Genomic DNA, 11617 nt, shown 5'->3' with positions numbered 1-11617 from the left:
GCTCATTGATTGAGAACAACCTATGGACCTTGGGCTGGAAGGGTTTCTTGTATTGACAGGATAGGTGGAGACCTCACTCACCTGGGCCTGTTCTCTGGCCTTAACAAGACACTTGTAGCATCATCTTGGGCAGCCTAATTACCTGCTGGTTGCATGTAGGAAACCCAGGTGAATCTGATCATTTCTTTGGGTGGTGTGGGGTTTTTCTTTGTGTTGGTGGGGGTTTAGGGGGTCTATTTATTTATTGATATTATTTGTTGGGTTTGTTGTGGTTTTTTTTATTTGTTTGGGTTGTTTTGGTTCTTTGAGAGTGTGCTCCCTTTAGCAGCAGCACATATACTCAAATTGGAACGATATGGAGAAGATTAGCATGGCCCCTGCGCAAGGATGATGCACAAGTTCATGAAGCATTCCATATTTTCTTAAGCCAGAGAGCTGTGGTCAATGGGATGGAGTCCAGTTGGAGGCCTGTGACTAGTGGGCTCTCACAGGGCTCAGTACTGGGACCAGTTCTATTCAATATATTCATCAATGACCTGGATGAGGGCACAGAGTGCACTGTCAGCAAGTTTGCTGATGACACCAAGCTGGGTGGAGTGGCTGCCACACCACAAGTCTGTGCTGACATTCAAGCAGACTTGGACAGGCTGGAGAGGTGGGCAGGGAGATAGTGACTGAAATTCAACAAGCTCAAGCGTAGACTCAGATGCCTGGGAAAGAACAACCTCAGGGATCAGTATTGCTTGGGAACTGAGCTGTTGGAGAGCAGTGAAGTGGTAAAGGATCTGGGGGTCCTAGCTGATGGGAGGTTGGCCATGTTTCCCACGGCAAGCTAATCAGGTTTCTGCAACAAAGATCTTCTTCAGCAATATAAATCTTGGGGAAAATAGGCTTTGTGTCTTGCCCAAGAGGTCAGTGAACTTTGCTCAGGTCGCCAGTAGCCTAAACTCACAACACAGCAAGTACCAGCAGTTAGTCTTGTCCTTGTGAGCATCTGAAATGTAATTATGCTTATTTCATTGATTCCATTAAGATCAGACTACTGTAAACATACACATTTGGTCAAAAAAAACTTTTAGGATAAGATTATACCCTGCACTACAATTTGCAAAGCAGCATCTCTGCCAGAATGTGCAGCTCTGTGGCATCAGCTGCTATTCATCTGCTCTACCAGATAACCTCTGCTCGCAGTGCTTGTACCTGCACTCTAGCCCAAATGAAGTTTGTACATCATTAATATTCCAATGGCTCCAATCCTTCATTAATATTCCAATGGCTACAACCCTTCATGCATTTTCACTGATAAATAAATATAAGCATTAGATGAAGAAAGGTGCCACTGATATGCTGGGGGTCCTTCCTTCTGTACACACACATCTAATGCTTGTGCAACGCTATTTGTCCAGCCCAATGCAAGACTACTTCTATCAGTTGGATGTCCAATGCAAGACTACTTCTATCAGTTGGATGTCCAATGCAAGACTACTTCTATCTCTTGGATGTCCAATGCAAGACTACTTCTATCTCTTGGATGTCCAATGCAAGACTACTTCTATCAGTTGGATGTCCAATGCAAGACTACTTCTATCTCTTGGATGTCCAATGCAAGACTACTTCTATCTCTTGGATGTGTTTGTTTGGGTGGGTTGTTTGGTTTTTTTTTTTGTTTTTTTTTTTTTAATATCCCAGTCCTGGTCTCCAATCCCACTTCTTACTTCTTCACCTGGACCTCTGCTTTCACCTCCAACACAAGAGAGGCTGAGGGAGCTGGGGGTGTGCAGAGCCTGGAGAGTAGGAGGCTCAGGGGGGACCTCATTGCAGGTGGGGGTTGGTCTCTTCTGCCAGGCGAGCAGCAACAGAACAAGGGGACACAGTCTCAACGTGCCAGGGGAAGTGTAGCCTGGATGTTAGGAGGAAGTTGTTGGCAGAGAGAGTGATTGGCATTGGAATGGGCTGCCCAGGGAGATAGTGTAGTCACCATCCCCGGGGGTGTTCAAGAAAAGCCTGGCTGAGGCACTTAGTGCCATGGTCTAGTTGAGTGGCTAGGGCTGGGTGCTAGGTTGGACTGGATGATCTTGGAGGTCTCTTCCAACCTACTTGATTCTATGATTCTAAGTATGCATGCAAACATTACCTTTCTTCTTTATATCCCATCATAACACACAGGTGTCTATTAAGTTGGTAAATGATGGCAGCTGTCACAGGAAGGTGCCTGAGACACAGACAGAAATAGATGATAGTGCTCCTCCGCTGCCAGAGTACAGCTCATGTCTACTGTTTGGGTCATCCTCACTAAGGACCCCAGGAGAACAATATTTTATCTTATTACTCACTTCATTATATCATCTAATTTCATTTGGTCTATAGATTTCATAGAAAAACATAGTGCTAAATGTAGATGAGAAAAATCTATAGTAGCTCCAGAAAGCTTACCTTCCTAGCATAATTTCCAGGTACCACATTTTTCTGATGATACAACAACCCTTCCACATCCCCACCTGTGCAGTACGAAGTGACCCAAGCCCGACATAGTAACATCAAGGAATTAATCCACTCCCATCTTTCCTGCCACCAGTCATATGAGAGTCGTTTACTTAAAAGCAACTTTGGAATAAAAGCATTTTGACCTCAAGTACTTTGAACTATCTCCAGGCAGTGTCCTCACAGGATCAGGTGAGGATAGCCTCATTTCCACAAGGGCATGAGGGATGCTGTTATTTGATCTCAGTCTTTTTATCTTTTCTGATGTATCTTTTCTAACACTTTTGTCTCTTTTGTCTGCTCCTCCTGTTACCTGCTGTGCAATATGCTTTTTAAGAGATCCATGATGCAGTGTCTTACAGAAATAGCAATTAATTATTAAACCTGTCTCTATAACAGCCTTCCAGGTGTTGAGACAATCTGTAAGCTAAGCACTGATGTTTATCTCTGTAACACAGCAGGACTGCATGAAACATGGAAGCTGCAGAGTTGGCCTCGCTTAGGCTGCGCAGGAGCGGGAAAGACAGGAGCTTATACCTTGAGTACTGTGTGGCCACACCTTGAGTCCTGTGTCCAGTTCTGGGCCCCTCAATTCAAGAGAGATGTTGAGGTGCTGGAAGGTGTCCAGAGAAGTGCAACAAAGCTGGAGAGGGGCCTGGAACACAAACCCTATGAGGAGAGGCTGAGGGAGCTGGAGGTGTGCAGAGCCTGGAGAAGAGGAGGCTCAGGGGGGACCTCATTGCTGTCTACAACTACCTGAAGGGAGGTTGTAGCCAGGTGGGGTTGGTCTCTTCTCCCAGGGAACCAGCAACAGAACAAGGGGACACAGTCTCAAGTTGTGCCAGGGAAGGTTTAGGCTGGATGTTAGGAGGAAGTTGTTGGCAGAGAGAGTGATTGGCATTGGAATGGGCTGCCCAGGGAGATAGTGTAGTCACCGTCCCCGGGGGTGTTCAAGCAAAGCCTGGATGAGGCACTTAGTGCCATGGTCTAGTCGAGTGGCTAGGGCTGGGTGCTAGGTTGGACTGGATGATCTTGCAGGTCTCTTCCAACCTGGTTGATTCTTTGATTCTATGATTCTAATATGGTACACAGGTGGTCAATCTGTTTATTGAAGCTAAGAGTGATGCTTATATAGTAGATCAGATACACGCACACCTAATTCTGGTAAGTTTCCTAGCCAAAACATTTGCTTGTTCCCAGGGCTGACCAACCTGCCCCCTCTTCGAGGCCCTCTCACCCAGCTCAGTTTACAGACAGCAGCTAAAACTTTCCCAGCTTCTACCCAAGGCCACTTCCCTGCAGCTCCACCTCTTATCAGTTCCCAGCCTGTTCGGTTACTAGCACACCCCTGGCAGAAGCCAGATTGCTGCACAGGTCTTTCTATACTTTTATGTTTAGGAATCTCCTTACTGTGAAGAAGTGGCCTTATTTTTTTTTTTTTAATTCAAAAAATTGTTTTGGTAGAAGCAGGCTGAGAGGCGCTGCTGTGGTCAAGTCATGAGGGGCAGAAACCTTTTCTTGCTGCTGTAGCTGTTTGTACAGGAGCATCAGGCCACATCCCCTGCAGGGCAAGAGGTCTTGAGGAGGGAATGTGCTTGTGCTTTTAAGCACCTTTGTTAGGAAAGCATACACTTGAGGGGTTTTTTAAGCAGAAGGGAAGAAGAGTCAGCTGTATATTGAGAGACAAAGTGTTTCTGTCGCTGTCTCTGTGATAGGAGGCATCTAGGTTCTCACCTTTCCTCATGAGTATCGGAGGTTTGGGCAGAAAGAGAGTCTGGATTTAAAGACTGTGCTTACTCTGTTGCATATTTTGTCTGATGTGGGTCTAGTGAGAAGCATCAGACTACAGGTGCTGGTGGCTGAGCGGTAGAATATGTAAGCAAGCATTGATGACACGGAAAGGCAAGAGTCAGCAAAGGGAATACCAGGTTCTGCAGAGACCAGACTATGCACCAGTTCCTTTGCTTTGTGTATCCAGAAGGCAATGTCAGGCTTTACATTGGGTCATTTGGAGACAAGTCTGCAATAGATGAATGTGAGAACGATGAGCTGAAGCTGTGATGAATCAGACATATGCTCAGCCTCTAGAAAGCCTGCTCTTCTTCCTCTACCTGCAGTAAGAGCAGGAGGTGGCAAACTGCAATTTACTCTATTTTCTAGCTCTGTGCTGGCACAGCTACCTCGTTTCAGGAGACTTTGTCCTGTTGGCCAAGCCTGGTGCCTTAAGGCCCATGATGGGTTTGAAGCTACTCACAGGTTACAAAACAACCTTTTTCAGGCTTCAGACTCTGAAACTGACTCATGAACTGAAAGACTCTGGACACAGAGAGCAAATTCTCTTTCCTATTTCTCAACTGTGACATATTCATTAGTTATAGGTAATAAATGTCACATGGCTTGCAAAACACATAGCCAGCCTATTTAAGAATGCCCAGTGCTAGTGAGGAGGCTTAAAGTACTTTCAATCTCAACCACTGCTTTCAGCCCTTGACTAAAAAGACTACCTATGGGAAGGAAGGAGAAAGATAAATGCCACACATTGTACTCTTAAATGTGAAGATGAGAAAGAATCCAAAGGTGGATCTAGGACAAGAAGCTAGGAGGAATGAGGATGCAGCAGCACTCATGCAGCAGCCATTGTGCTTGCAAAGCTTTGCAGAAAGGCCACGCTTGTTAGCTGCCAATTGCCAGGCATTGCACAGGAATATTCCCTGCCAGCTCCATCCTTACCATCTGGTCCATAGCTCTGTTCCCAGGAAAGGTAGGACAGGAGGCAGCACAGATCCTCATGTTTCCCAGCTGAGCCCCACTGCTTACTCCCATGCAAGTCTACAGGGCAGGCAGAGGAGGACACATCGCTCGACTCCACACAAACATAACACAATTCCACTCTCCTCACCAGTTCACTGAAATAGCATTTTTGAGAGCCAGCTAGGGCAGATCAGGATGAAAAACATTCTTTGGAAGGGCTGAGTTTGCTTTCTTTGAGGATATTTATTTAATATCACTTTACTAATAAGTCAGGCTTTTCCTACAACTCACAGGATATCAATATTGCATGTGCTCAGGGACTCAAAGCACATATACTGAGCACTGTGTATTTTAAACAGCAAATGCTTTGTTAGCAACAACTAAACAAGCCAGGGAACATCCTGAACTTCCAAGTGAAATCAAAGCAGACAAAGGCTAATTGGTAAAATATCACAGGAGCTGTTCTGTACTAAGCATTTATGATTTACAAGTGTACAGTGCTGATTATGCAGAGCACCTCAAAATTTTAATGCAGTAGATCATTATTTTTTCCTACTTTAGCAGCCAAACCCCTCCCATCTTAAATGCAGAAACATGCAATCAGATTTCTTTGAAAGGCTTATCCCTCCCAAGAAAGGCATCAATAATTTAAATTGCACCACAGATACCTATGAAGGACAGGAGGGAAGAATTTGCCCCTTCCTCCCTCCTGTCCTTATATACTTCCTGTAGCTATTTGCCTGGAGCTACTTGCCCCTTTGCCTGTGCTGCCTTCACAGCATGAGGACCCTGAGGTTGTCCCCCAAGCACAAAATTCCTTTGATGTCCCTGTGTACCTTGTTTGCTCAGCACACTTCTGCTAGTTTGAAGCTAGCTAGAATGTTTTTGGTGAGAAGGATTAGATCACAGCCTGTGAAAGAGAAACAAGGCTGATGTCTACTTCACTCATAGGCTTGCTGAGAGGTATAAGAACAAGAATCCAAACATAGATAGGGGAGTCACTCTTTGTCTGGTCTTTGGGTTGCATTTTCCTCTCTAACCTCAGCTTCCATCTCTCTGATTAATCCACTTTGCTTCCTAACCCCCCTGTCCAAAGCTCCATTCTTCCTTGGGGCACAAGGCAACGCCTGGGGAAAGGTTGAGGGGTGGGAGAAGGTGAAGGGGCAGTTGGGAGCCCCTCCTGGGGACTCAGGTTTCTGGGAGGGCTGTTGTGTTTCTGTATTCCCTTTTCCCTTGTCTATTTCTGTCTATAACTGTATATGCTGTAACTATCTGCTTGTATATTGTGCTAGCTGTAAATAAAAGCTTCATTCAATTTCCAGAGCCAGCTGAGTCTAGTCTGGGTGATTTCCAAAGTGGGGGGGTGGGGAACACCCAAACCACTACAACACTCTTTGGACTACACCTTCACCAAAACTGGAGGTGCTGGTATTGAGGGAGCCCACATCAATCCCATGTCCCTAGTACCAAGGCCATACCACCCAGAGGGTCCCCACACAGCCAGGGAAAGCTGCTGCAGGAACGAGACAGAAAAAGGTGTGCTGGATATTCTACTGTGTGCTCAAATGGCATTTACAGACACCATCAATCATACAGGTCCTAAACAAATTAAACTGAGGTCTGGTTAAAGAGCAGTGTTCTGCCATATTCCTACAACAGCTCAGAAAAAGGAAACCATTAGACACCTTACCTAAATCACATGAATTCAGGTAGGTCTCTGATTCTCAGCAGGGCTTGGTTGATACTCTCTGCTGACTGGAGGGCAGCCAGGAAGAAAGGCACCTGGGGGTACTGGTAGATAGTAGCTGAAGATGAGCCAGCAGTGTGCCCAGGTAGCCAAGAGAGCCAATGGCATCCTGGCCTGCATCAGGAACAGTGGGGCCAGTAGGACAAGGGAGGTTATTCTGCCCCTGTACTCAGCACTGGTCAGGCCACACCTTGAGTGCTGTGCCCAGTTCTGGGCTCCTCAATTCAAGAGAGATGTTGAGGTGCTGGAAGGTGTCCAGAGAAGGGCAACGAAGCTGGTGAGGGGCCTGGAACACAAACCCTATGAGGAGAGGCTGAGGGAGCTGGGGGTGTGCAGCCTGCAGAAGAGGAGGCTCAGGGGGGACCTCATTGCTGTCTACAACTACCTGAAGGGAGGCTGTAGCCAGGTGGGGTTGGTCTCTTCTCCCAGGCAATCAGCAATAGAACAGGAGGACACAGTCTCAAGTTGTGCTTGGGGAAGTCTAAGCTGGATGTTAGGAGGAAGTTGTTGGCAGAGAGAGTGATTGGCATTGGAATGGGCTGCCCAGGGAGGTGGTGGAGTCACCATCCCTGGAGGTGTTCAAACAAAGCCTGAATGAGGCACTTAGTGCCATGGTCTAGTTGAGTGGCTAGGGCTGGGTGCTAGGTTGGACTGGATGATCTTGGAGGTCTCTTCCAACCTGCTTGATTCTATGATTCTTTGATTCTACTCACCCTCAGACCCCACAGAATTGGGCACAGGCAGCAGGAAGCAAGCTCAGCTCAACCTTTTGTGTTACCACAAGCAGAGCTCATGGTAGCCTTACCTTCAGAAGAACCAGGCTTCAGTGGAACAACATCAGTATGCAGAATATATTAGAATCTGTCCTCAGTCTGCAGAACTGGTAAAAATCAAAACAGAGCACACAGACACAGCTCCATCTCTAAAGCAAAGGGAGGAACAGTCCTCTTGCACCACTCTTAAACTCTCCCCTCCCCTCCCTCCCCCCCATGTCTCTGTCCATAATTGGGCACAGCTGGGCTCCCTCTGCTTGCCTCTAGCTGGGAGGAAGTCTGAAGCACCAAACAGAAAACTTATGTGAACTGAAGACCTTGCTAAATGAGCTGTAAGCAGCACTTTTCATTCCTGATATGGTCCTGATAGGCAACATGGGGATGTTTGTAGGGGTGCAGTTTCATGGGGAAGCACTTGCTTTTTGGTCATCAGAAGATAATTTATGTAGCAGTAGCCTAGCACACAGGGATGGCAGCAAACAGTGCTGGTGTACTGAGGCACAGTACTTCAGTAATCAGTGGACATATGCATTGGCATCTTGATTTGGAGTTTTAAGCTTAAAGTGGGGTATTTTACTCCACAGGGTAACCTATGTTTGGGTCTACCTGGCTGCTCATGCTTTTATTTGCATTCACTAATTCATCCACCTGCTGATTAAAGGATTGTCTGGGTGGTCACAAAAAGAGAGTTGTGATCAAGGGCACAATGTCCACCTGGAGACCAGTGACAATTGAGTTATATTCAGCTCCTGACTATTACAACCCCCAGGTCCCTTTCTGCCAGGCAGCTCTCCAGCCACACTGCCCCAAGCCTGTAGCATTGCTTGGGGTTGTTGTGACCCAAGTGCAGGACCTGGCATTTGGCCTTGTTGAAACTCATCCCATTAATGCTGGCCCATTGATCTAGCCTATCCAAGTGCCTCTGCAGAGCCTCTCTGCCCTCAATCAACTCAACACTGCCACCTAACTTGGTGCCGTCTGCAAACTTACTGCTCACACTCTCTGTGCCTCAAGCAAGGTTGTCAAAACAGATGTTACAAAGAAGTGGTCCCAACACAGATCCCTGAGGATTACCACAAGTGCCTGGCTGCCATCTGGATTTAACTCCACTGAGCACCACTCTCTGGGCCCTCCTGTCCAGCCACTGCTTTAGCCAGGAGACAGTGTGCTCAGCCAAGCCATCAGGAGCCAATTTGTCTACAAGAATCTTGTGGGGAACAGTACCAAAGGCTTTTTCCAAGTCTAGGAATACAACACTGAAAGCCTTCCCCTCTTCCAGTATCTGGGTGGTCTTGGCATAGAAGCAGATCAGGTTGGTCAGGCAGGACCTGCCCCTCATAAACCCATGCTGACTTGGCCTGATCCCCTGCTTGTTGTCTATATGATGGATGATGGCATTTGAGGTGACCTGCTCCATGGCCTCCCCTGGCACCGAGCTCAGACTGACAGGTCTATAGCTTCCCAGATCTTCCTTTCAGTCCTTCTTGTAGATAGGTCTTACATTTGCTACCCTCCAGTCCACTGGCACCTCCCCAGATAAGCTGGGATACGACCCACTCCCTGCAAAGACTGCAGGTCACTATGTCCTAAAGAGAGAGGCAGAGCAGAACCTGAGCAGCAGCCTGCATGCTGTGCCCCACATTAAGGGAAAAAGTAGGGACACTTTCAGAAAGGTCTCTGGCCATGGATCAGGGAACAGCAAGAGGCCCCCAGTCCAAAGGCAAACACTGTGCCAAGCCTTTCTCTCCCTCTGGATGGACAGATGGCCATCTTGGCTGCTGTTAGGAGAAAGTGGATGAAAACAAACCTTTGATGAAGAATTCCTAAGGTTTTGTAGGCAAAATATAGGGAGGGCAAACAGGTGCAGAGGGCATGCAGGCAGATGCATGTACAGTCAAAGAAAGGAGAAGGGAACAAAGATTTCTCTCCTGAGAGACAGAGGTAGACAGCAGTGTGGATGCAGAGATTTCAGACATCCATTTCTGGGAAGGGGTTAGGGGAGATCTGAATCCAGCTCCAGCAGGGTGAGTCATCAGCTCGTCTGCAGCTTCAGTGGAATAGCTGCTGCAGCTCTCACAAATAGAAGTTGTCAGCTTGTAAATGCCAATCAAGTGGGCACCGTGGACTTAGAATGATTGCATGAGACCATCCTGGAGGAGCAGCTACCCAGCAGGAGTCACTAAGGGTCAGAAATGCTGTCAGTCACTTCACCACTGCTTTCTAGTGACGACTGTTTAGGTTTGTGTGACTCCAGACAGGCACCATGGTTGTCACCTGCCAGCACTTACGTGATGTCACGGAGCAGTAATATGTGCCTGTTTCCATGGGCTATCAAGTAGGCAGTCCAGGACACAGTGCTTTAGGGAACTGTTGATAGAGTAGCAGCTCGCTGCAAGGGAGTCATTGAGTGTTCCTGAGGTTACTTAGTGCTGCAGAAAAATCAAACAAGAAACCACCTGAGCTCTCTGAACTATGGCTTGGAGTTGTAGAATCACAGATTCACAGAATCATAGGGACCACAAGGATCATCTAGTTCCAACCCCTCTGCCATGGGCAGGGACACCTCACACTAGATCAGGCTGTCTAGAACCTCATCCAGTCTGGCCTTAAACACCTCCAGGGATGAGGCTTCTACCAGCTTCTTGGGCACCTATTCCAGTGTTTCACCACCCTCATGCTGAAAAACTTCTTCCTAACATCCAGTCTAAATCTACCCATTTCTAGCTTTGTTCCACTCCCCCCAGTCCTATCACTACCTGACATTCTAAAACATCCCTCCCCAGCTTTTTGTAGGCCCCCTTAAGATACTGGAAGGCCACAATGAGTTCACCTCAGAGCCTTCTCTCCCGCTGAACAGCTCCAACTCCCTCAGTCTCTCCTCACAGGAGCAGAGCTCCAGCCTTGTGACCCTTCTCTGGACACCTTCCAGCACATCCATATCCCTCCTGTAATAGGGGCTCCAGGTGCCACAAATCCCACAGAAGTGGCAAGGGCTGAGCTCAGCAGTAACAGCTGCTGTGGATTCCAGCAACCCACATTTTGGCAATCTTGGATGTAAACAGCTTGACTACCGGGGGAGAACTGTAACGCTGCAAATGGCACAATGACACCAGGTCTTCTGTCATCCTCAGAACAGTACTACTGTACCCAGTGCATCTGCCACTACCAGCTCTGAGCTAAATAGCAGCAGTTTATTGGATTCTTTGCCACTAATAGGACTAACTAGAGGACAAGACCTCTATTGTGTGAATGGTGAGTTTGAAGTATGTCTTCTTTTTCACACTAGAGTAAAAGCTGAGCATTGCAAAACCCTGAAAAAGAATTGTTTAGGATTGATCATAATGCAGAAGGAGTTTTCAATTCTATTTTAATCTGCCTATAAAGTTGTGGTGTTGTTATGAAAACAAGCACTTCATATGGAAAAAGAAGATGCTTTGTTCCAAGAAGTCCCCCCCAAAATGAAAGCACTTTACTACCATCCAAAATCTGCAAAATATGAATTCCTCTGGAACTGTTGGTTTTTTTTTTTTGCTGGCCTGCAATTACTGCAATTGGTTATGGTTTTCCAATCCAATTCTAATCAGTAAAGCAGTATCCAACAAGGGTGTGCTGGAAAATGATACCACATTATCATCGGATCATAGGGTGTTAGGGGTTGGAGGGGACCCAAAGAGATCATCGAGTCCAACCCCCCTGCTGGAGCAGGACAATACTATCTAACACACATCACAGAGGAGCACATTATATCAAGAGGAATATATTTGGGGTGCATTTGTAATGACAAAAGAATGAGGTCACTAAATAAAAGTTGCTTTCATACTAGAGGGGTTAATATGAGAGAGCAGCAGAAGGCTGCTGAGCACCA

General features: G+C 46.9%; 1 non-coding gene across 1 annotated transcript; it reads left to right on the top strand.

Moving 5' to 3' along the window:
- The first annotated feature begins 312 nt into the window (after positions 1-312).
- On the top strand, positions 313-422 carry LOC135183638 (U6 spliceosomal RNA). The gene has a single exon (XR_010305626.1). It is a non-coding gene; the product is annotated as a U6 spliceosomal RNA (small nuclear RNA).
- The last annotated feature ends 11195 nt before the right edge of the window (positions 423-11617 follow it).

Source organism: Pogoniulus pusillus, chromosome 18 (genome assembly GCF_015220805.1).
Source record: "Pogoniulus pusillus isolate bPogPus1 chromosome 18, bPogPus1.pri, whole genome shotgun sequence".
Classification (NCBI taxonomy): Eukaryota; Metazoa; Chordata; class Aves; order Piciformes; family Lybiidae; genus Pogoniulus; species Pogoniulus pusillus.
This window is presented reverse-complemented; position numbering and strand designations above follow the sequence as displayed.